This window comes from Eleutherodactylus coqui, chromosome 12 (assembly GCF_035609145.1).
Source record: "Eleutherodactylus coqui strain aEleCoq1 chromosome 12, aEleCoq1.hap1, whole genome shotgun sequence".
NCBI classification, from domain to species: Eukaryota; Metazoa; Chordata; class Amphibia; order Anura; family Eleutherodactylidae; genus Eleutherodactylus; species Eleutherodactylus coqui.
Genome location: NC_089848.1, coordinates 39621299 through 39647103, shown reverse-complemented (window position 1 = coordinate 39647103; position 25805 = coordinate 39621299). Strand labels below are relative to the sequence as shown.

Here is a 25805-nt window from a genome sequence, read left to right as displayed (position 1 = left end):
TACGTCATCATGCAGTCAAATCAACCCCACCTGCAGCAGTGTACTCTTGGAAACCCAACAGAACCTCAGGTCCCAGGAGCACAAATGTGACACATACTGTACATAGTAGATGATGGAGCTAAAAATCTGTCAGAAGAAATCTGGTGTAGATGAAGGAGCGGTCTTCTCAAGGAGGAGGTCTTTTGGAGAGATTTCAGTGTGTATATATCATTTTTTATTGTTTGTACTGTATGGTGCTGTGAAATATTCATTATAAGTAGATATTTCATTAAATAGGGTAGTACCTCATGTTTCTTCAATTTTCTTGTTTTGTTTAACCCCTGAAGGACCAGGCTGTTTTGTACCTTAATGACCAGACACTTTTAACGGATGTTATCGATGCGGTGGTTTAATTGCTTTATTTTTTTTTTCTTCAGCTACCAAAATTATTTTTGCTGTGTTTTTCTTCCTGTGACATCTAGTCCTATTTTTTAAAAATATTTTTCACTGACTTTTTTTCCCCATTATTTTTAGTTTTATTGGGGATAAAAAGCTAAAAAATAATTTTTTAACATTAAGAGTTATTTTTTTAAATTGGTATATTTATGCTGAAATAAAGTATGGGAACGGGTTCCTCATTTTGTTTCTGACGTTTTGATATATAATATGGCTTTGGATTACAGGGCGCATACGGCGACGGTTTTGGTTGGCGTTGGCTTTGGGTTATTTTCTTTTTTATGTATATATATTTTTATTTTATTCTGTAATTTTGTTTTAATTATTTATGTAATTTTTTTTAAAACTATCTATGTTCCCTATGATGTCATATAAGACTTCTGGGGGACATTCACATGTTTTTTTTTAATTTGACATTTTCCACTGTAGCTGGGGCATCCATAGGAGCCCCAGTTACAGGAAAACATTCTTTTGTAGTGACAATAGTTACTGGCTGAGCTGATCAGGGTCTGGTGGGACCCTGTAGCTCTGCTGTCCCAGGGAATCCTGGTGGTCACGTGACCGCTGGCTCATGTAGTGGAAGCAACACTTCCAGTTTCACTTTTTAGCACATAGCGCTCATTGAGCACCGTGGACTCGGGAAAGTAAGAGGCAGAAGGGGTTAAAAAACATTCCTGCCTTCTCCTTCGGTTTCTCAGCTGTGACTAACAGCTGACAACCTGACCTGCTTATGATTGATTGCAGAAGCAGGGGCTTTACTCCCCGTCCTATTTTTATAATAGTCTGGGATTAAAGCCCAGGACCAAGCACTGTAAATTTACAGTGCTTGGTCCTTAATGGGTTAAAAGCTATATCATTAAAAAAAAAAAAAAAGTTTCACAGATGAGAATTTAATACGTGTGGTGTCCTATGTTTTAATTTTTAAAGCAGTTTTCCAGTTCTTTAATATTGATGACCTGTCTAGAAGATAGATTTTGTTGTACTTTACCATTTATATTAGTTTTCTATCTCTTCAAAATTGATGACAGGATAGCTGATCAGTGGGGGTCCACCACCTTTGAACTTCACTAATGAGCTATCTGCTGGGCCAGTTGTCACCCTGTACAGAGAGGAAGCAGATAGCTCCATGCATTGTGCAGTGGCCTGGCATAGTATTGCAGACACAGCTTCCATTCAGTTCAGTGGCTACCATGCCTAGCCACTGTACAATGTATGGAGCCATCTGCTTTAACAGGCCCAGAAAACAGCTGATCAGCTAGGGTTTCCGGGGAAACTCAATTCGATCAGCTATTGATGACCTATCCTGTCAATAGGCTATCAGTTTTGAAGAGGTAGAGAACCCCTTTGATTCTGGTAAACTGCAACAAAATTCACATGACGTAACTTTTCTTCTTCGTTTGTGGTCCAACAGAGTAGAAGAGAGTAAAATTACTGTTAAGATAGTAATAGCTTATCCAGCAACAGCATATTCACAACCAGGCCTTGCGCTGCCTACTATGGTTAGTAGTTCCTAGGGACCACAGATTTTCATCCTTCAACCCCCTCCAAGTCGGGTATACTCTTTAGCTGCTATGATCTCAAGCTTACGTCCTCAGACTAGCCAATGGCTGGTAGAGAAAACATGCAACACCTTCAAACAGGCCAAGGATCAGAACTAGTAGGTCAAACAAGAATGTCAGAACCAAATGATATATGAAAATCAGAGCCAGATACAGAGCAGGGTCAAAATCAGGAGGACTACCGAAACGAGGACAGCAGACAAATGGTAGTAAAGAAGCCAAGGTCAGAATCTAGGTATCAGCATGGATGGAAAATTAAGCCAGGTACAGGATAAACAGAACAGGCAGGAAAATCAGACTAACAGGAGACCAAAATGTGGAACACAGACAAACACCAGAAAGACCCCACAATTACTGGCCGGGAATGAAGGACTGAGCAGGTTCATAAAGAGAGTCAATCAAACATCTTGGCTCCTAGAGAGACAAACTGGTGTGCTGGCAAAACCTACTTGACAGTTGAGATGAAACAGAAAACACACAGCTTAGAATTAAAGGAACACGTAGAAAAAAAAAATACATAGAATACAGAAGCTCCCTAATGCTACTGCCAAGGTCAAAAGGACGACTTTTGACAAAAAGGGCACATATGTGCATTCCAAGAAGGCATACATATTTAGAGAACTTATCACTATACATTGACTCTAGTTTAGAGCAGTCTTTAAATCTTCCATTTGTAATTTACCCAGTCAGTCAATAAACTACAATTAGTGCTTAGGGTACTTTTTACGTTAGTTCATATGCTTGTGCAGATGATAAGGGCCAAGAGGGGCTGTAAAGGAATTAATATATGTTGCCTATCAAAAATGAGTATATATATCAATCTATTTTAGCAAAATGAATATTTTAGCAATATATTGTATGTGTAACAGAAGTCATGACTGTTTTTGTGGTTTTCTGTCTACACTGAAGGTCTACGTCTGACCGAAGTGGAATCAGGAAGTCACAAGAGCAGATGTTCATAAATGTAGTAAGACCTAGCCTAACCGCAAAGAAGTTGTCAGCTCTCTGTCTAAAATTAATATGTTGTCTAAAAGTCATGTGAAATCAGCTATTTCTCAAATGTCAAAGTTTATTGAATGATTAAGTCACAAGGTTTTTGTAAGATGTATGGAAATCACGAGGTTATTCCCTGTATTACCAGAGGTCGCGTCCCTGCGTGGGCGATCTTCTATAAAGACTGAGACTATGCCAATAATAAACTCAGAGTTCATTGTTTCACCATATACCGTGTATGGTCAGTACTTTGACTCTCAAGAAGCGCTCCTGCTTAGGTCAATTCGGAACCGGACAACATAACTGACCAGTCTGTTTGAACAGATTAACCCTCCACAGTTTTTGGCGCCCAACGTGGGGCGGGGCTTACCTTTACGGGACATCGTAACCAGTAGACTGAAACAAACTCCTGGCCCGTTGACGTGGATACTGGATTCGGAGACTCCAGACTGAAAACACCGGTGTAGAGGTAAGAGCTTATCTTACTATTATACAGTCTGGATTCTTTTGATCTGTGTGTCTCTAACGGACTAGAGGTTGGTTGTTGCCTGTTTCCTATATTTTCTGCCCCGTCCATATTTTAGAGTGAATAAGTTCATTTAACTGTCCTAGACGGAAGAACTCACTCATTGGGACTTAAAGAGTCATGTTGTCTGTATTGGAGATTGAAATAATTGTTATTGTTATAGTCTCATTTCTGGCAGTCATATTGTTACTCTGGATCTGTTATAATATTACTAAAAGTTCCCTAAGAGGCGAGGTCTGGTCTCCCCTGAATCCTAGTGTTTGAAGTTGACCACGGTTTTAGTTCTGTAAATCTATTCCGGGACAGGGAACTGTGTGTTCCCAGATAGTCTCAGTGATTATCTTAGTTTACTGTGTGAAATATACGTCCTGTATACTTAGTGAAGAATAGTTGGAAGTGGTCAAGATGGGTTCTGAACAATCTAAGATATATCAGACTCCTATTGAGATAATTAAAGATAGAGAAGGGGAGGACATTTGCAGACAAGCCTATAAAGTTTACAAACGTATAGGCCTCAAGAAGGCGGGAACATTCAATTATGAATTTTGGTCACAATATGAGGATAAGCATAGAAAGGAAATAAGAAATAAGGGTTTGGAAAAAGGCATGAAGGCTATTCTGGACTGCTCTAAAACAGCGGAAGACGAACACTGGGACTCCGAGTCCCGAGGCGAGGGCATTTTAGTTTATTGTCCTATGGCCCGGCCACCAATAGACGTTCCCATGGAAACCCCTACGGTTCCATTAGTCTCTCCTGTCGTCCCGGCCGTTCCACCAATGTCTCCAAATAATCCCTTTAATTCTCTGTATCCCAATTTGCCACCCCTGCCTCCTACGTATCCACAGGCTACTGCCCAGATGGATACACCTCCCTACAGCCCTCAATTAGGATCCCCGGGCCCTGAAGTAAATAGAGGTCCGGCTTGGGACTGTCCACGTTGTGGTCAACAGAATGCCTGTTTTAAAGAAATCTGTACGGTATGTGGGACTCCACGTCGCAGGGATCAGTGTAGACAACCGATTCCCTTATTCCCAGTTACAACCTCCACTACCCATTATAGAGAACCAAACCGACCGAGTCCACCATTGGGCACGGTCAGACAAGAGGACACTGACAGACCATCGTCTTCTAATGACAGACCCACGGACGCACATAGACCAACTCCCGGGTCTACAGTCACTACATGGCGACCCTGGAGCGCCACAGACCAGATGGCACTGTGTCAGCAACTGCCCGATCCCCAGACAGAGCCAGCAGCTTTCCATAGAAAGTTGGAAGTCATACAGAAAAACTACTCTGCCACTTGGACAGATATGGAATGTCTTATGAATGTAAAATGTCCTCTGGGCCTTTACAATAGTATTGCTCAATTTTGTGGTCTTGAAGATCGCCCAGATGACCCCCAGGCATTACTTAGTGGTACTCAATATGTGGACAAGGTTAAGGCCTGGTTTAAGGATAAAGCCTAAGAGAGACGTACAGCCCTAACCCAGTGTAGACAGAACAAGGGCGAGTCTATTGAATGTTACTTTGGCCGTTTAGAGGAAGTTGGCAGAGATCTGGGTTTATATGATTGTCCAAAAGCCATACGTAATGCTGCTTTTTGTGAAGCCTTTATGCAAGGAATAGATAAGCGCCTGTCTGAACGCGTTAAAGCATGTACCCCCGATTGGCGACAGGCCAGACCGCGTGATCTATATAAGAAAGCTGTAGGATTTGTCATGGACACAGAAGACCACGCAAAGGGTGTTATGGTTAAACATTACACCATGGAGGGGGACACAGTCCGACTTAACGACCCCAGGCGGGAGACCCGTAAGTGTTATAACTGCGGGAAGACTGGACACTTGGCCCGTAATTGTAGAGCCCCTAAACGCACTAGACAGAACATGTCAGACGAAAGGGGGCAACAGGGAAGTACGGCCACTACCACATCATCCCGCCCACAGGGAAACAACGGGTATACCAATTACCAATGAAGGTCTGGCACTCCTTCCCCCGTGTCCCTTATAGTTACTGACGCACGTGGGCCACAAATTTTTCAGCCTCTAAAAATCCAGGGGAAGGAGGTGCCCTTTTTAATTGACACAGGGGCTACTAAATCATGTGTCAGTACCTCACAAGTCAATGACCTTAGTATTCCCCTCTCAGACTCCATAGCCATAGCCGTTGGAGTGTCCGGTGAACCAACACCCATGCGTGAGACTGAGCCCATAGAAGTCTCTTTTCAAGGGTCACGAGTCCTCACTCGCTTCCTGGTGTCACCCGCTGGGGATTGCATCATGGGAACCGATGTGATGGGACCCCTGGGGTGCTGTATTCAGCTCCATCCTTCCGGTGAGGCTCATGTCAGTACCTCTGCGGCCGACCACCAAGTATTCTGTCTCATGGCAGCAGACTTGGTCACTCCGCCTCCTTCTTGTACTGTATATGTGTTGACCCCAGAAGATACACAGGTTCTCTCAGCAGTGCCAGAGACCCTATGGGCAAAAGGGAAGACAGACTTGGGCCATCTCCACGTACCCCCAGTCATGGTATATCTCAAAGATGGGGAAAAAGCCCCCATGATCCGCCAGTATCCCCTAGCCATGGCACAGGAAGACGCAATAGCCTCCACTATTACAGAGTTATGTGCCTTGAATGCTTTAAAACCTTGCGTCTCACCCGCTAACACGCCACTCTTCCCGGTTAAAAAGAAAGGGAAGAAAGGTGAACCTGATACCTACCGGATGGTTCACGATCTAAGAGAAATCAATAAGGTGACCATCCTAGAGACACCTTTGGTCCCCAATCCCTACACTCTGTTGTCCACCATACCTTCCGGAACCTGTTGGTACACTCTGGTCGATTTGGCCAATGCATTTATGTCCGTCCCGCTCCACCCCGATTGCCAGTACCTGTTTGCCTTCACGTTCCGAGGAAAACAGTACTGTTGGACTGTCCTACCACAAGGGGCACAAAACAGCCCAAATCAATTCACCCGATGTATGAGGCTTGTACTTGATGCATGGACGGTCCCACCAGGTGTGGCCCTGCTTCAGTATGTTGATGATCTCCTACTGTGTGCACCGGACAGACCTACCTGCGTTGCGGCCTCACTCAGCCTCCTTTGTTTTCTTGCAGACAGCGGGTGTAAAGCCAGTAAAGACAAATTACAGTTTTGCAAATCTCATGTTGTGTTTCTTGGTCACTGCCTAGGTCCTGGTACAAAACACCTCACGCCAGAACGTACCAAGGTGGTGGAGGACATGCCACTCCCTACCTCCCATGCTCAGTTGCGGACATTTCTGGGGTTAGTTTCATATTGTCGGCCGTGGATTCGCTCTGCCTCCATGACCATGCAGCCTCTGTACGACTGCCTGAGTTCTAAGCCATTTGCTTTGTCCCCGGAAGCCGAGTCAGCTTTTCACCAGCTGAAAATACAGATCACCAGTGCTCCAGCACTGGGTCTGCCAGACTATGATAAACCCTTCCAGATGTTCGTGACTGAGATGGCGGGACATGCTACTGCCGTCCTCACACAAGAGCATGGTGACAAAAAGCGCCCTGTAGCATACTACAGTGCACATCTTGATGCAGTAGCCAGGGGTTCACCCTCCTGTGTAAGAGCAGTTCTGGCTGTACAAGCACTACTTGAGAAAGCTTCTGAGGTGGTCCTAGACTACCCTCTTGTGGTCCTCACGCCCCATGACGTACATGGAATTCTGACACAGGTGAGCCGTAGACATCTGTCTCTTGCTAGACAGGTTAAAATGGAACTTGCAGTACACTCTTCATCCAATGTCTCATTTCAACGTTGCACAACTTTGAATCCGGCCACCTTACTGCCATTAGGTGACACTGATTCAAAAGGGGGAGTAAGCACAGGGGATCAACTTTTTGTCAATTCCCTAGGCGAAGAGGAAGCTTTTGACACCGAGCACCAGCATGACTGTGCTGCTCTGATGGAGCAGGAGACAGCTGGATTTGCTCATGTCACAGATAAGCCTCTCCTGAACCCCCACCTTGAAATGTTTGTGGATGGATCACGATACCAGAATGAGATGGGCAGATTTGTGACAGGGTTTGCTGTAGTATCAATGAATGAAGTACTGATAGGCCGCGCCTTGCCCCCACATATGTCAGCACAGGAAGCGGAGCTGTGCGCTCTGACCGAGGCCTGCAAGTTAGCCCGGGGAGTCACTGCTAATATCTACACGGACTCCAGGTACGCGTTTGGCGTTGCGCATGACTATGGGCCGATTTGGCGCGCGCGGAGCTTCCTAACAGCTCAAGGCAGACCGATAAAGAATGGTGAGGCAGTAAGTAGTTTAATGTCAGCTATCATGCTCCCGAAGCAGGTAGCCATAATAAAGGTAAAGGCACACACCCAAGGGGACTCCTTGGAAAGCAGAGGCAACGAGAAGGCAGACGGAGCAGCTAAGGCTGCAGCCCTGCTGGACTGGAGGGCACCCGTGTGCAGAGTTCAGACCAGGTCCTGCCCAGCGGAGGAGGATCCTGATCCCCCTGCCAAGGACCAGACCCTCTCTGTCCCACCACAGAAGGAGGTGGACCTACTCCCCTCAGGGCAAGAGCAGGAGCGCTGGGCAAGTGCAGGGGCAGTAAAAGGAAATGAAGGTTGGATGATGGGTTCCCGTATGTGTTTGCCTGCGGCTGCCTATCCTAGTATGGCCCTTTTGGCTCATGGAAAGGTGCACGCTTCTCGTAACGCCATGGTAGCCCTGGTGGAGAAAATGTGGTACGCTCCGGGATTTGACAGGATGGCAAAGGCATACGTCAAGGCTTGTGAAATATGTGCACTACACAACCCCGGTCAAGTAGTAAAGACCCCTCGGAAGTGCACTCCGCGACCTTTGTACCCCTTCCAGAGACTACAGATAGATTACATCCAGCTGCCCAGGTCAGGAAGGTATGAGTATGTCCTGGTATGCATTGACCTCTTTTCTGGGTGGGCTGAGGCCTACCCGGTCACGAAGGCCACTGCCCAGGCCACTGCAAAAAAAACTTGTGTCAGAGTTAGTGTGCAGATTTGGGGTACCAGAGACCATTGAGAGCGACCGTGGTACTCACTTCACTGGTGAGGTAATGAAGGAAGTCATGTCCGCCTTAGGAGTAGAGCAGGCCTTTCACACCCCCTATCATCCGCAGAGCTCCGGAAAAGTAGAAAGACTCAATGGCACCCTCAAACTTAAGATACAGAAAGCCATGGTTGAAACAGGAAAACCTTGGCCCGAGTGCCTACCTCTGGCCCTCTACTCAGTACGGACCACGCCAAATAGGAAAACAGGACTGTCTCCTTATGAGATTCTCTTTGGCTCCGTGCCCAGGTTAGGACTGTATCACCCCCAAGCTCTATCCCTGGGTCATGATAAAGTTACTTCCTTTGTGCAGGACTTATGCCAAAAGCTAAAAATAACGCACGACCTAGTTTTCTCTTCTATTTCAGACCCTGATAGTTTGGAAGAATCCCACTCTCTGAATCCCGGAGATTGGGTGGTGGTAAAGAGACACGTCAGAAAGACTTTGGAACCTCGCTTTGACGGACCATACCAAGTGCTGTTAACCACTCCCACCTCGGTCAAGCTAGAAGGCAAACCCACTTGGATCCATGCCTCACACTGCAAGAAAGTTCCAACGCCTCAGCACCACGAGGGGGTGGAGAGTAAGCCCAACCCAGGGTGGGGGGGGGGTGGCAACCTGGACACCAGCATTGATAGTCTGGATAGGTGTATTATTTACCCTTTGTTTTCTTGGACTACTCTCTTTTCGGGACAATTCCTCATCAACTGTCGATGTAAGAAGAAGATGGACTGTTTGGGCGGAAGGACACCCCAACATGTGGGAATACTTTGCAAAAGACGTACTGAATATTTCCCACATGTGCATGCCCAACCTTCGGAGTGGGGAAGATATTTTACGGACTTGCTTACTGTCTATCCCCACTCCAATAAAGACACTTCGCGATATATATATTCAATAGTGCATAACGATAGTGATGTGGAAGAGAGCAATGTTATTCAGGAAAATACCTTTCTTAATGTATATGAATATTGTCCCCATTGTGATGCGGTCGAACATACACTTTGGTCAAATATGACTCGTTTCCGGGTCAGGAATGTCGCTCCGGCTGAGGTATGCTATAACTTCACGTGTAATAAAGAACATATGGGAGGTTGTGCGCAGAGAACCAGGGTGACTAGTGATTCCCAGAGACTCTGTAATCGCACAGTCGAGCAATGTAGAAAGGTACATACTCCTATGCTTTGCAACCACACAGTCCGAAGCCCCAGCCATTTTAGGCACGTCAAATTACCATTAGGCTGGGTCCTGTCCTGCGGTAACCTGACTTACACATATATTCCAGCTAACCTGACCGGAGGTCCCTGCTCCCTAGCTAGATTAAGTATACTAATGTACCAAAAACCTAGCATCCCACAACTCACCAACAGACAAAAGAGGGAGGTAGAAGGACTGGATAGCAACTGTGAAGGACCACCCACTCTACTTAGCTACTCAGAACATACGGCACTGGCAGTCAGTATTGTGGGTGTTCCCGGGTTGGCACAATATAACGCAAGAGTAATCAATGGATTAGCATGCGATATGGTAAAGGGCCTGAATGCTACATCACAGGCCTTGGACCTTCTCCTACTAGACATACAAGGAGTCAGGAAAGCAGCTTTACAAAATAGAGCCGCCATAGATTACCTGTTGCTCGCAGTAAACCACGGATGTGAGGAATTTGAGGGGATGTGTTGTTTCAACCTCTCTGATCACTCAGAATCCATTCACCAAAAGATCAATACCTTGGGAAAAATAGCTACTAGCATAAAACAGGATAAAGAGCAGGGATGGTTTAATTTTCTTAACCCTGCAAATTGGTTTTCTGGTCTGGGAGGATGGTTCATGGGAATCCTACAAAGTATATTACAGATAATTGTCATGCTGTTGTGTATATATATAATAATCAAAGTCATAATCTCTTGTGTGAGCAAATGTACGGCAAAAGCCTTTACAGCCCCTGTGTAGGCCGACCCCTGCTGGATGAAGGCAGAACATACGGCGGTTCCTTCCAGTCTTGTCACTAGGTAGTGTAGGGTCAGGGTAACGCGACCTGAACGTGTTCACCACTAGGACTATCTCCAGGAGGGACATTGGTGTGGGTGAAGATTAGGGAATCCCCTGCCGTGCGTACCTGTGCACGCTACTAGTATTGTAACATCATACTAGAGACGCCTTATATGGACTAGTCGACCAATAGGACCTACCTCGACTATGACTTTTCAAAATAGAACTGGACCCTGCGTGTGTCTTCCTGATGTCCAAAATGGGGGAATGATAAGGGCCAAGAGGGGCTGTAAAGGAATTAATATATGTTGCCTATCAAAAATGAGTATATATATCAATCTATTTTAGCAAAATGAATATTTTAGCAATATATTGTATGTGTAACAGAAGTCATGACTGTTTTTGTGGTTTTCTGTCTACACTGAAGGTCTACGTCTGACCGAAGTGGAATCAGGAAGTCACAAGAGCAGATGTTCATAAATGTAGTAAGACCTAGCCTAACCGCAAAGAAGTTGTCAGCTCTCTGTCTAAAATTAATATGTTGTCTAAAAGTCATGTGAAATCAGCTATTTCTCAAATGTCAAAGTTTATTGAATGATTAAGTCACAAGGTTTTTGTAAGATGTATGGAAATCACGAGGTTATTCCCTGTATTACCAGAGGTCGCGTCCCTGCGTGGGTGATCTTCTATAAAGACTGAGACTATGCCAATAATAAACTCAGAGTTCATTGTTTCACCATATACCGTGTATGGTCAGTACTTTGACTCTCAAGGAGCGCTCCTGCTTAGGCAATTCGGAACCGGACAACATAACTGACCAGTCTGTTTGAACAGATTAACCCTTCACACAGTCTTGCAGCACTGTGGACATTAAAACGCAGCCATATAACGATCACCTGAACCCTCCCCATTAACATTTTGAAGCTTTGGGTTTTGATATCAGAGGTTATCGCCTGTTGCATTGCTAAGAATAAGATTTTTAAAAATCCGACTCCCATTATCCAATCACAGCAAACCTTATCACTGGCATTTTTGTGGCACTGTTCCCTTATCACCTTGCGCATTGAAGGAAAGCACGTAAAAAATGCACTTCTATAAGAACCAATGGTTTCCTATAGAAGCGTTGACATGAAGGCTTTAGACGCAAAAAAAACCTCACACTAATCAAAGATAGGACATGGACAGCAAACTCTCATCAAAGGTCTGTGGTGCGAGAAAAGATAGTACCTGACGTATTTTTGATGTGTGCCTTCCATAGACCCTGATGGGAGATGGATAACACGCATCACACATCTTGGATCATGTGAATGGGCTAACTGAAATAGCTGGAATTCACCCGTTCACGCAATCTTTAGTACAGAACAGGGACGATTTTCATGCTCCTCTAATGCGCGCAAACAGAGCTCGTCTGAAGAAGGCATGAGGCCTCGGTGAGACAAGCGTTTTTCCATGTGTGAATAGGCGCGCAAAAAGATCGCCCCTCCTTGTGGAAAAGATCGCGAGGACGGGTGAATTCCAGCTATTTGAAGTAGCCCATTCACACGACTGGAGGTGCGTGGTGAGTGTTTTCCAGCTCCCATAGGAGTCTATGGAAAGCACGCTTAAAAGATAGGACAGGTCCTATCTTTGTGCGCACCACTGACCTTAGATGTGAGTTGCACTCGCATGTCCTATCTTTGGCAGGTGCGAGTATTTTGCGCATCTAAAAATCATTCATGTAAAAGCTTCTATAGGAATCCATTGGTTCCTTTAGAAGCTCTCTTTTTTCATGCGCCTATACATGCGCAGAAAAAACGCTCGTCTGTCCGAGGACTTATTGTGTAAAACGCGGTACATTTTCTTTACAAAATCAGAGGTTTCCAAATATCATTTCATAGAATTGTTAATGTGTGCCTTACAATCCAAGCACTAAATAGTGTATTAGTTCTGCAGCCGCTTTACCACTACCTCCACGTATAGATGAAGCCTATATGACTGCAATGAGTTGTACAGATCTGAAATGACTATTATAGTTTATAAACATCTATTAATCTTATTGCTACAGTTTAATTTTATGACAAGCAATACTCCCTTTATCAGCATGGGCATTCCAGTGCTAATCTACAATACTGTATAGAGTATAAAATAATCTCCAATTGACCGAAGGACCCTTGGGCAGACAGTGTCTGCTTCATTACAGTCTGTAATCTGGAGTCCTTCGATAAATGGCGGCTTGCTGTCTGCTGACAAGTCTAAAGAAATGTGATCCAAGTGTACTTCAATGTACAGTCAAAAGATCTCAATCTAACAGATCACTTTTAGGATATGAAAAGATGGGAGATTGTGAACATGGATGTGCAGTACATAGATGTGCTATCATGTCAACATGGAGTCTCCTTGTTGGATCCATTCCTTATTATGACTGTGGTACAGCACCACACATTGAACCATATGGTGGCACACTACATGTCTACAGCTCTGTAGTATTGATCTGTAAGACTCTGTGTGCCTCCTTGCAACCTTCTTAAACTCTCTGTCAAGTAAATGTTGACCCAGTAAAGACATAATGTTGATATGCAAATATGTATTCAAAGTGAATCAAAGTTGAAGCTGAACTTTAAGGGCTAATGCCCACGGACGGATTTTTGCCTCGTGAAACGCGGCGTAAATCCGAGGCGTTACACCGCAGCTATTAGGTTCTATTTAACTTAAAAGCTCAATGTTCATGCTGGGAAATTCCACCGCGGAATCCCACAGCGTGAAAGAAAATGCGGCATGCTCTCATTGCCGCGGAAAAATGTGCAACTGGCTTCCATTGTAGTCAGTAAAAACCGGCCATCATGCTATACTTCCACTGTGAGTACAGCGGAAGTATTGGTTGATTATGCTTACCCGCCCACCGCCGGCCACGTCATCCCACACTGCCGGTGTGTCATCGCTGTACTGCGCATGCGCAGCGGCTCAGCAGGTGGGGCGTGCATGGAGGATCCAGGAGGTGAGTATGGGGTCTTTTGGGGGGCGCCGTGACAGACTCTGCTGTGATATTCTGCTGGCGGAGTCCATCACGGCCGTGGGCATGAGGCCAAAAGCAGGTCTGTCATCTTAAGATGCTGCCTTATGTAAGTACAAGTCTTTATCCTAGTTGCCAAAAGCCTAAAAACTCAATATTTTGGGGGGGTAGGTTTTGGCGAATAGCATAACAGACTTAATCCTCTTTTTTGGCTTACTAATCATCAGAATTTTGTGCCACAATTGTGGCACACGTCAATAAAAATTTGGCGCATCTTAGGACTCCACTTAGCCATGCACCCTTTTCTAGTCACTTTTGAAAAGTGTCTAGTGAGGTACCCAAAATGTCTAAAACATTTTACAAATTTAGAGCCCAGTATGTGCACCGGGTTTTTGGCACAATTTCCACTAGAATTTCTAGCAAACTTGTCAGAGTAAATCTGACCCATAAAATTGACTAAAAATCACATAAGAAGACTTGAAATGAGTTTAGAAGCATCTATGTAGCAACATTTCCAAACAGGAATCCAAAGTGATAGGGATTTTTCCATGTTACGTTAATATGCTGTGGGGCTCCAAATCAGAGCTGGTTATGCCGGCCACCATGAGAAAGCAATAGACACAGGCATCACGGTCGTGTCTTAGAGCAATCTGAGTTTTATTGTGTACATTGTCTTTCTTATACAAAAAATAGTAGGCGTATCAGAGGTTGAACTGCTTTACAGAGGTCGACCTGTTTTTCTGGTAAGTGATTTTGTCTTCTCTATAAACAATGCTTTATTTGTTTGTTTGTAGACATCGTGTCTCGTACCCTGATTATCATCACACTCTACATTCTAATTGCATGCCCTACCTAGACAGCAGTACAAAGCATTCCATACAACCTTTTGATCAGTGTAACGAGATAAACAGGATCTTTGGAGACATGATGGACACTTAAGATTACACCTGTACTTCATTTAGCAGAGCTTTTCATAGGACACAGAATAGAGTATACAATTTAGGCCTACAGCCTCCGGAAACGTATATCAAAGATACATACATATATAAATTAAGATGTTCATAACCCTCACAGTCCCCCATTTTGAAACAGTCCATCTTGAAAAGAGCCTTTGTAGTGGTACTATCAAGGGTGCTAAGCCACCCCCGCCGGTCTTTCTATCCTCTTCGCCGGATCCCCACTGTTGTTGCTCTTTTACGTATGACTGTTTTAACGATATCGTAGAGGGAGCGATTCCAGATAATTTGCTTGTCTCCGTATCCCACAGAATGTCCATAAATTGCAAACACTCAAAAGAATGAACAAAAGAAACAGTATTAGTAAAGGGTGAAACATAAAATCCATCATCTTTCCTGCAATAGGTGACCATTCAGTAAAAATATCATACCAGTTATACTCTGTGTCCCTGGATCTTAGTACCTAGGCTGACTAGCTTATCTCCTACCCTTACATTTTTCTAATTCCATAAGGGAGAGGTTAGTAACATCCAAATGCTTTTAAAGGTATTCAGTATCTATCATCAGTCTTACAATTCTACCCAAGGATACAGTCAGAGTTGTCATAGGGATAGCATCTGGCAAAAAGGTGTAAGCTTCTGTAAACCAATGTATCACCGATATGTTCTGTATACATCCAGATAATGGAGTGGTGAGATTATACATACTGGTGGTTCCAGTTCGGTTGGCAACAAAGAATATATATTGGGGGCCAACTTCCATTAGCATATAGAAGAAGCAGGTAACACCGTCCAATCACATATGCTGATTGAAGGCTGCTGGAAACATGGCTCATATGCGGCTGTACTCCGTCCGCATGCTAGGCCATCCAGTGTTTCTTCACAGTTCTCTATACCATGGGTTTTATTTTCACTATAAATCATCATACCTGTGAACTTGGGCAACCAATATTGTAAAGCATATAGAGGCGGTCCGAACACCACAGGTAGTACTACAGACTTACACATCAGGCTTGTGTCCTTTACATCATAAAATCATTTCCCCAGTGCTATACTCATCAGAGCATTCTATACCATCAGCCCCGGGCCGTATCCAAGATGCTACTGGAATTACATTATTGAGAATATTTTTCCACAATTTTTCATTATTTGTCATCAAATCTGACTGTGCTTTATCCTTCTCGTGAATCATATATACATATTGCAGGCTACATTGTGTATAGTTCATGAATTTACTCATATTTACAAACAAATCCTTTTAAACCGCAAAACCAGATTAAAAAGCGTTAATACATCCTTATCATATCCTAATGCAAGACATCGGGGGAGGAACAAGGAAGGCATGCATTGTGCCTGAACATTTATCAATCTAGAAACATCCTGTCCTACCCCAGCCATTTTATTCTTCATCACCTCTAAATCTATAGAGTTCAGAACCCCTACACCTGTACCAATTCCCCCTAATAGGGTATCATACCATTTTTGTTTTCCTCTGGTGCAGGGTTTCATTGCCTGAAGAGAAATATTATAATGCAATATGGTTTTCTGGCTCTTTGTGGATGATAAGGGGTGTCAAATGCCTTGGAGTTACCCAGGGCAGACATGAAGTGTTGCATTATTTCACCTGTGAAATGTGTACCTCTATCTGACTCGATTACCTCTGGTACCCCGTATCTGCAGATTACCTTATTCATGAGCTTCTTTTCGGTTACCTGCTCATTTACTTTTGTAACAGGGTACGCCTCCAACCTGAAAAACATCAACAACAAGCACATATTCATACTTCCCAACACGTGGGAGCTGAATGTTGTCAATTTGCAATCCCTGAAATGGGTAGAGTGGTCCTGGCAAGTGCCTTTGTGGTCAATTTACTTCTACCCTGTTGCTTACGGCATAGCTCATGCAAAACTGGACAAATGATGTAGCAGCTACAAAGAACCCAGGGGGCAACCCTTTCTCTCTCAAGCGTAGGTAACATAGCTGCCTTCGATAGGTGAGTCTTTCCATGGATCAGCTGGGCCATCATGGGGTACAGGGATCGTGGTAGGCAAGTTACTGACTGTTTGCCATACGCCACCCTGTTCTACTGCTCTCATATTAGTCCATTTATCTTTTTCTTCTTTGCTGGCTTGTGACTGTAATGTCTTTAGTACATCAATGTTCAAATTTTTATCAAAGTCCAAATCATAGTCTCTGACTTGTGCGGTCAGTATCTTCTTTTCTTCTTTCTTCCACGGCTTGAGGGCCGCTGTCTGCGCTGAAGTCTGCTAGGGCGTTGCCTTTTGCTTCTGCACTGTTGGCTTTAGTATGAGCTTTCACCTTCAGGATTGCTACTTTGTCTGGTAGGAGTAGGGCTTTCATAAGGTTCTGTACTGTTACACCATTCTCAATGGGTTGTCCTACAGAAGTTTAAAAATGTCTGGCCTTCCATATTGGGCCGTAACCATGATCTATGCCGAATACATACCAGGAGTCAGTGTAAATGGTTACCTTCTGTCACTCTACACGCCTCAGTGAGGGCCTTCAGTTCCGCTTCTTGTATCGAGACATGCGGAGGCATTCTGCTTTTAGAGATCTTGTTGTGTGAACATCTGGTGTGGAGTCGTCAATCACCCTGGTACCATCTATAAAATACAACTCAAAATATGTATTAACAAGGGGTTTCAATAACTCTTTAAAACTTAAACTTTCTTGTTGCATCAATGCTAGACAATCATGCTGATATTCTATTCCAAATAGATCACGTTCTTATTTGCAAAAATTTTTTTTTTTTTTTTTTTTTTTTTAAAAATAGCTGATCTGTAATACATAGATCACCTATGCATCCCCCTCCCCCATTTGATCACCTATGCCTCCCCCTCCCCCATTTGATCACCTATGCCTCCCCCTCCCCCATTTGAAACAGGATACTCGATTGGAAGAAGAGTAGCCGGGTTCACCATTGAAAAGAAATATTAAAGGGGGGGCATGAGCAAAGCACATTGCAACCTTATTTGACGAGCTAGAGACAGGTGTTTAGGTTGTACTTGAGTGAGTATACTCTGGATGTCATGAGGGGTGAGAACCACTAGGGGGTAGTCCAGGACCAACTCAGAAGATTTGTCAACCATTGCTTGTACTGCTGCCACCGCACAGACACAGGAGGGGGCTCCTCGGGCTACCGGATCCAATCTCATGGAGTAATACCCAAGTGACCGTGGACGTCCTCCATGTTTTTGCGTCAATACTGCTGTCGCATGAAAGGCCAGGGACGGCAGTATGAGACAAGTCCCAAAAAGGTGCGAAGCTTTGGCAGCAGAAGAAGATACAGAAATGGCTTGAACTGCAGCCCTGCGTCGTTCTGTGAGATGTCTGCCTTCTTGAGCTAGACAACAACCTTTTGTTTACAAAGCTGTAATTTTTCCTTTTTAAGCCTTGCAGCCATTTTCTGCTAAAAAAAAATTTTTTTTTAGAAGAGAAATAGATGCAGATTGACATGTTTCAGATCCTCAACACAAAGCTGGAAAGTCATTAACATATTGCAACAGCACAGTCCCCTCAGGCGGAGTCCAAGCCTGCAGGACAGTTACATAAATGCCCTTTTGTCTGAAAAAGGGCCGGAGATTCAGACTGTCTCCACTCTGGTTTATTATCTATGACCTTAGGGATTCCAATAGACCTTCTACAAAGGCCATACTAAGTACATGTTTGCCCATCTTTTCTATGCCCCTATACCCCAGATCTGACTAATGTTGTTGAAGGCGGGCATAGAATTGTTTTACACTTTCTTCCTTCTCTTTGTGTGATATTAGAAAGAGACAAGGAGGATTCTCTCAATTTTTTTTTTCTTTTTCCCCAATGTTCCAGACAAATTAAAAATATTTTACCACTTCTCAATTCTCTGTTTAATTTAATCCTAATCTGTGCCACAATAGTTTTTCACATAATTTTAGATTATCGTTCCCACTGCCTTCCCTGTTTTACATCTGCTCCTATTCCACCCTCCGCTCCCTGCATCTCTTTCTTGTCCTCATGCTTCCACTCACTAGCCTAGGATCTAGTGAGCATAGGCATAACCGGTTTGCACCGAGGAGCTCCGCAAGCAGGGCAGCTCTCTCTCCAATCCGGGTTCTGTTGTCCACAATGCCAGCAGGTCCATCCCTCCAGTCCAATGTTTGACCTTGGAGTGGATGACTTGGCATAGGGTGGGGGGGGAGGAGACGGTTGGAATTGAGATGAAGGAGGGGGTGAAGGTTGAAGAGGGAACTGACCCCACAATGAGAGAACATTATATACCTGTGCTTTGAATTCTTTTCTCATTTCATTTTCAGCTACTGAACAGTATATATATATATATATATATAATACAACATACTTCCTGTGTAGCCAAATATAACCAATTCTTAATTCAGATTTCTTTGCAAAGACAAGTAGGTCTTCTAAAGCCCAGTACTCCCCACCCTTTGAAATGTATCTTATCTTCTATAGAACACAGAAACTTCTCCAGACAAATAGCTGTATAACTGGTTCCACTGCCTGTGACTATCTTCCTGGGCTGTCTATTTAACATTAACCCAGAATGTAATACACTTGCCCCCCCCACCTTACAAAACTGGAAATTCACACTCACTAAGGGGGGTTTTATTCATTCCTATACGGACTGATAATATGTGAAGTAGAAATTGGGATTGTATTTACTGTACACCAGACTTCCAATAATGAGCGAATTATGTATAGATAAGAAAAACTCTTAGTACCGCGGTTTTTACACAATTTGCTCAGAATAGGCTACCAAATGACAAACACAATACAACTTATGCCCATTTCTACCCACATACTGATATTCACCACACTGCGACCACTCAGCGGCCAATATATTATAGGGGGCTTTATTCCACCCTGGCATTATTAACAATTCATCGGACACTTCTTTGTTCTTAGCTACCGACATTTTCGTACTATTGCGGATTTTCTTAAAAGGCGACATTTTCACACTAAGCCCGATTATCACAAGAAATTCTTCAACTATCAGTTTATCAAAATTTTCCTTTAAAACAAACTAGTGTATTACTCTCTGCGTAATCCGGTTCACAGCGCCATTTATGTATTACTGGAAGGAGCAAGACTTAGTTCAAATTACGCCTTAAAGAGAGTTAGACACTATAAAAGGTTCATACTGTAGTTGATTGGGACCCTAATAAGTGGGATGGGGACCAATATTCACACCTTATCCTCTTTACCAGCAGTATGGACAATGGCTGGCGGTTTATGTACACCAAGAGGCTTATTGTTTTTATTCTTTCACACACATAAAACAATTGTTTGTTTCACTATTTTCTTATGCAATCTTCCATACCTTATCCTCTTTACCAGCACTATGGCCAATGGCTGGCGGTTTATGTACACCAAGAGGCTTATTGTTTTTATTCTTTCACACACATAAAACAATTGTTTGTTTCACTATTTTCTTATGCAATCTTCCATACCTTATCCTCTTTACCAGCACTATGGCCAATGGCTGGCGGCTTATGTATACCAAGAGGCTTATTATTATTATTTTCTTTATACACTCTTCAAATAAAATACTGTTGTTCATTGAAGATGAATTACACTTTAAATAGAACTTTTGTTATTAATTTGACTAAAGTACTTATCAGGTGTTTCAAGTACACAATTATCTCATATTAATATCTAAATTCAATAATATTCAAATTAACACAACCCAATATTTTTGAATTCCACATATTCCACGAATCTGTATATACATATATACACTGTGGTAATCCTGGGCTATTATCTCACACAACTAGTCTCAGGAATAAAATTAGATAATTAGATGCCCCTCCTTTGGTCACTCCATTTGTTCAAGTGGGAGACTTAACATGGAGTCTAAGAGTGACCTTCACTCTATACATTACCACAATATACATATATATACACCAACATCCACTTAAAATGGAGACACACTTTTCACCTAGGCTGGACTGTGTGTAGGGTGGAGCAAGACCTGTTCCTATTGTTTTTCCCTCCCATCTCCTTACATCACCTAGCTCCACCCCCTGTGGTCTGGCTCAGCATTTGGTCATTTTTGCTTCATTTCGTTTCTGGTTACCGGACAGTATACACCATATAACACAGTCTAACTCTCATACAGGTCCTTCCATTTATACACACACATAAAGACAAAAACATTTGCATGTCAGTTACTATTTTGTCAGTACTTTTTTAAGTGTCAGTACTTCCTCACTTGTCTAAAAGTGTCGGTACTTCCCAACCCTGCTTATTTCCCCCCGTCTCAACTACTTCTCTTATACCTATAAGAGGCTCCCATTCAGGGATTTTATCCCCTGAAAATTTTAGGCTTCCCTGGTACAATTTATACCATGCCTTTCAGAGATCGGCAAGCGGGTTTCATATTCTGTACTTCCTCACCCTGCATATTCTGTACACTGACCATGCAAAGTAACAAATAAAGACAATAACAGTTACAAACACCCGCACAGCATATTCAGCCCACCATATGAATTCTTAAAAAGCTTGAAGATTTATAAGAGGCATGCACTTCTTACCCCTCGGACAGGAAAGGAGCAGCCAGGAAGCACGGATAGATTGTGGCAAGATAAAACCTTACCTTACTGCGCAGTTTTTGTCAATCCGTGGTTCCGAGTGGCTCCTTATCCCATCTGGGTCCGGGGGGGTTCGAGGTGTAGGTGGTCCTCTTGTTCCATCAAGCCCCGCGATCGGGCGCCAATTACTGATAGGGATTTTTCCATGTTACGTTAATATGCTGTGGGGCTCCAAATCAGAGCTGGTTATGCCGGCCACCATGAGAAAGCAATAGACACAGGCATCACGGTCGTGTCTTAGAGCAATCTGAGTTTTATTGTGTACATTGTCTTTCTTATACAAAAAATAGTAGGCGTATCAGAGGTTGAACTGCTTTACAGAGGTCGACCTGTTTTTCTGGTAAGTGATTTTGTCTTCTCTATAAACAATGCTTTATTTGTTTGTTTGTAGACATCGTGTCTCGTACCCTGATTATCATCACACTCTACATTCTAATTGCATGCCCTACCTAGACAGCAGTACAAAGCATTCCATACAACCTTTTGATCAGTGTAACGAGATAAACAGGATCTTTGGAGACATGATGGACACTTAAGATTACACCTGTACTTCATTTAGCAGAGCTTTTCATAGGACACAGAATAGAGTATACAATTTAGGCCTACAGCCTCCGGAAACGTATATCAAAGATACATACATATATAAATTAAGATGTTCATAACCCTCACAAAAGACTAGCAAAGTCATCTAACACGAGTTATGAATGAGTACCACAGATTCTTTCAGCAGATTGCAGAAAAGCTCTCACAAGAACGCCATGCTAGATCACAAGATTATAACTCCACTCATAATAAAAGTTTCCTTGCTATTTTGGCTTCCACTTCACAGCTTAAATAGTATCATACCCTTATCAATCAGGTATGCCTAATTATATAAAGACACCGCATTAGAAAAAAATACAATAAGAAACACTCAAGTGATGTTTCCAAGCTCTTCTGTTTTATTGTTGCAATGTAAGAGGTTATATAGTGTGGCATCCCCCACAAAGTCAACAATTCAAAGTCTACAGCATGTGTGATACTTCTCTCTTAGTAAAACATTACAAAAGGTCAACTATGACAAAGCTGCATGCTCAGCATCTGAGACCCTGTTAATAAAACCGCAATACTTGTCTTTTGCACACGTAGTTCTTGCTAAATATTATGCACACAACACTACTACATAAAATATAATTCAGCATGTTCACAATATAATTCAATACTTTCACATATACCTTTTAGTTTAATATACTTAAATGCACAATTACACTGCAGGACAGGATTTCTGGCTGTTGGTTACATGTGGCTATTGATCTTACCTTTGAGTGAGATGTATAGAAGGTGTCCAGCTGAGCTATATTTGGATAATCCATTGATTTCATCTCATCTATTGCTGGTTGGTTTTACTTCCTCCATTTCCTTCATCCAACTGATGGGAGCTAAGGTATTAAAAAAATAATATAATTGAGTTACATTGAATACAAGCGTATATAAATGCATTGTTTACCACTGGGCCAACCATCTCATTAATTCAATCATCTCCAAACCTAGAGGATGCTCTCATGAGCTAGAAAGGCAGATGGAGCAGCGGAGCTTATTTTCTCTTTTCTTACTCCTGTTTTAATTAAAATGATCTGCACTCGGAGACAATAATTTGTAACGTCTCATCAAAGGTTCCTAAAGATCTTTCATGTTTAGTACAAGAAATAAATGGTCAGATAAAAAAGAAAAAAAAAAACTATACACAGTGTCTTTCCTTCATTGTAAGAAAACAAGGAAATCTGCTTCCCATTTACAGAACAGTTGGAAAGCTCTGCAGTAAGAACATCATGACAACATTAAGATCTGTTTTCTGTAAAAAAGTTATAGTCCAGTTCTGAGGACTAATGTATCCAGCCATATTACGTCTCTGTTTGTAAGCATGTATAAGGCTTCATACATATCCACTTGTTTCTGGTGTGTTTTTGGACCTATGACACTATAAAGGGTTTAGGGAGGTGAGGGGGGGGGGTGGTATTGAGAAATTGTTGATATTTTTTTTCTTTAGGTGTTGTTTAAACTTCCCATATAGAAACCTATACATGAAAAAAAATATCATACCTAAAGCATATTGCGCTTTGAAAAAAAATACCACAGACCCAAGAAAGCACCAAAAGTGAGCAAAACATTGCAAAAAGTGCACTGCTTTAACTATATCTCATATTTATCTATTGGCTTACAGCTAACATCTAACATAGTATGTGAGGCGGAAAAAAGACACATATCCATCCAGTTCAGCCTATAATCTTGCAATGTTGATTCAGAGGAAAGCAAAAATCCATGAGATAGAAGCCAATTACTCATTTTAGGGGGGAAATTCCTTTCTGACTCCAATCTGGTAATCAGAATAATCCCTGGATCACCGCCCCTTCTGAAGTAATCAGTGATATAACATGCAATATTGTAACACTCCAAGGCATCCAGGCCCCTCTTCTAGTGAGTCACCATCACCACGTCCTCAGGCAGAGAGCTCCATAATCTCCCTGCTCTTACAGTAAAGAACCCCCTTCCATATCGGTGTAGAAGCCTTCTTTCCTCTAGACGTAGTGAGCACCCCCTTGTTACAGTCACAGTCCTGGGTATAAATAGATAATGGGAGAGATCTCTGCATTGTCCCCATATATATTTATACATAGTTATTAGGTCGCCCCTCAGCCATCTTTTTTCTAAACTAAATAACCCCAATTTCGATATCCTCTCTGGGTATTGTAGTCCGTCCATTCCATTTATTTTAATCAAATATTTTTATTGAAACTTTAATAAATACACCAAATTACGTAATCTAAAATACAACTTTACCCGCCCTGAACCCAATCTCCCCCCCAGGCTCCCTCACGCTCTTACAAAGAGCAAAGAAATATAGAACATCACAATATATAAGCCATCGTGTTTTACACAATATGTGGGTAAATGTATATTCTCCATTTAACAGTAGCATGAAAAAACACAAAAAATGTACATCGACAAATATTAACTATTTAGTTTGAGTTTTACTGGATGAATGACAATATTCTGTTTCGAACCAACACAGTAGAGGCTAATCCAGAGTTGTCAATTCCTTTGGACCAAAGACTTTTTGAACTTATTTTAAGCTCCTCTTTTTAGTTATATATGATTTTCCATGCCTAAAGACAATTAACTTTATTTAGAAATTCTCTGTTTGTTGGAATAGAGACTTGTTTCCATTTTTGAGCCACCAATTTTCGGGCTAAGCATAATAGCCTTTGCCGATTTTGTACATTCTGAAGTCGGGAAATCTTTGACATAACCAAGTATACATACATAAGGTATTAAAGGGATATTATATACAGAATTTATGAGATCAATTACTCCCTTACAGAATGTAGTTAACCTACAGTATGTCTACATAATATGTAGCAGATCAGCGGAAGGGGCATTACAACAACTACAAATCGAACATTCTCTAAGCCAATGTTATATAGGAGGAGTGGTGTTCTGTATACCCAATGCATCAAATAGAAGTGTGAGATTCTATGAGCTTCACTGAGTGAACGTCGAGGGATTCCTTCCAGTATCTCACACCTTTGCCCATCTTTCAATGGACCAACGTCTTTTTCCCATTTTGTTTTACCCCTAAAAGGTATTGGACCATGAAACTCAGACAGCAAGTATTGATATAATCCTGATATAAAACCCTTCGATGTTTCTGCCTCTTCCACCATACTTATAATTTGGTAATTGGTCACTTGAAAAGATCTCTCAACATTAAGCACATTACAAAGCTGCAGATAATTATAAAGTTGGGTGTGTGGTAAATTAAACTTATCCTATAAAGTTGAGAATGGCTTAACCTTCTATTAATTTGGGATATACATCTTATGACCTTAAATTTCCATCTTCAAAAACCTTCTAATATTGACAACTCAGATAACCATGGTGTGTCCCAAACTGGTATTACCTGTGTACAGCTTTGTATACCAAATATGTCTCTTACTTTCCACATATCTTATACATCAGATACAGCATAGATGGTCTTTTAGACTTCTAGTAGTCCTCTACAGCTTCAAGTTACTGATCTGTCAACACAGGGTACTGATCTGGTAATGCTGGTGGGATTGGCATGGAGGATGAAGATTTTACCTAATCTGTCAGTAATTTATCTTCAACGTGGTCATGGCTGCAGGTGATAGGCTAACATTCCTTGCATGGAATATTAAAGTTAAGCGAGGCCCGCTTAAGGGACAGACCATGTTTAATTATATTACGCATTTCTACCTCCAACAGTGTCTCCAAGAGACCCATTTGACTGTAGACACTCTATACTGCCTCAATAAATTTTGATTAGGCGGTATTGCCCCAATATAGGCCATTTTTATCATACTACTCATTAAAGCTATTCTAGGGGGGGGGTTGAGTATCCTTATTCGCAAATCAATAGCTTTCACTTGTATACAAAAATAAAATTGATAATGAGGGGAGATATATTTGTCTGTACTGGACTTTCTTCACGCTCAAATGTATGTTGCTTGCTATATGTTATATCCCTCCTCCGTTTTCTTACGATGTTCTAAAAAAATTCTTCTATTTGCGGAAAGGATACCACATGTCCTACTATTGCTTTTAGGAGAGTTTAATAATGTTATACATCCATTCATACTGGGAGAGGCTATGGGCGAACCAAGGTTGGTCAAATGG

General features: G+C 42.4%; 1 protein-coding gene and 1 long non-coding RNA gene across 2 annotated transcripts in view; both read right to left on the bottom strand.

Annotated features, from left to right (window-relative positions):
• Window positions 1–25805, bottom strand: part of TMEM108 (transmembrane protein 108) — a 213347-nt gene that overhangs the window by 158197 nt on the left and 29345 nt on the right. Inside the window, exon 2 of the mRNA XM_066584604.1 lies at window positions 22430–22549. The gene's annotated coding sequence lies outside the window, so the exon portion shown is untranslated. The remainder of the gene's footprint in view (window positions 1–22429; window positions 22550–25805) is intronic.
• Window positions 14208–21795, bottom strand: LOC136586440 (uncharacterized). The gene is made up of 2 exons (XR_010787293.1): window positions 17402–21795; window positions 14208–17343 (listed from the first exon to the last, which is right to left on the bottom strand). It is a non-coding gene; the product is annotated as an uncharacterized lncRNA (long non-coding RNA).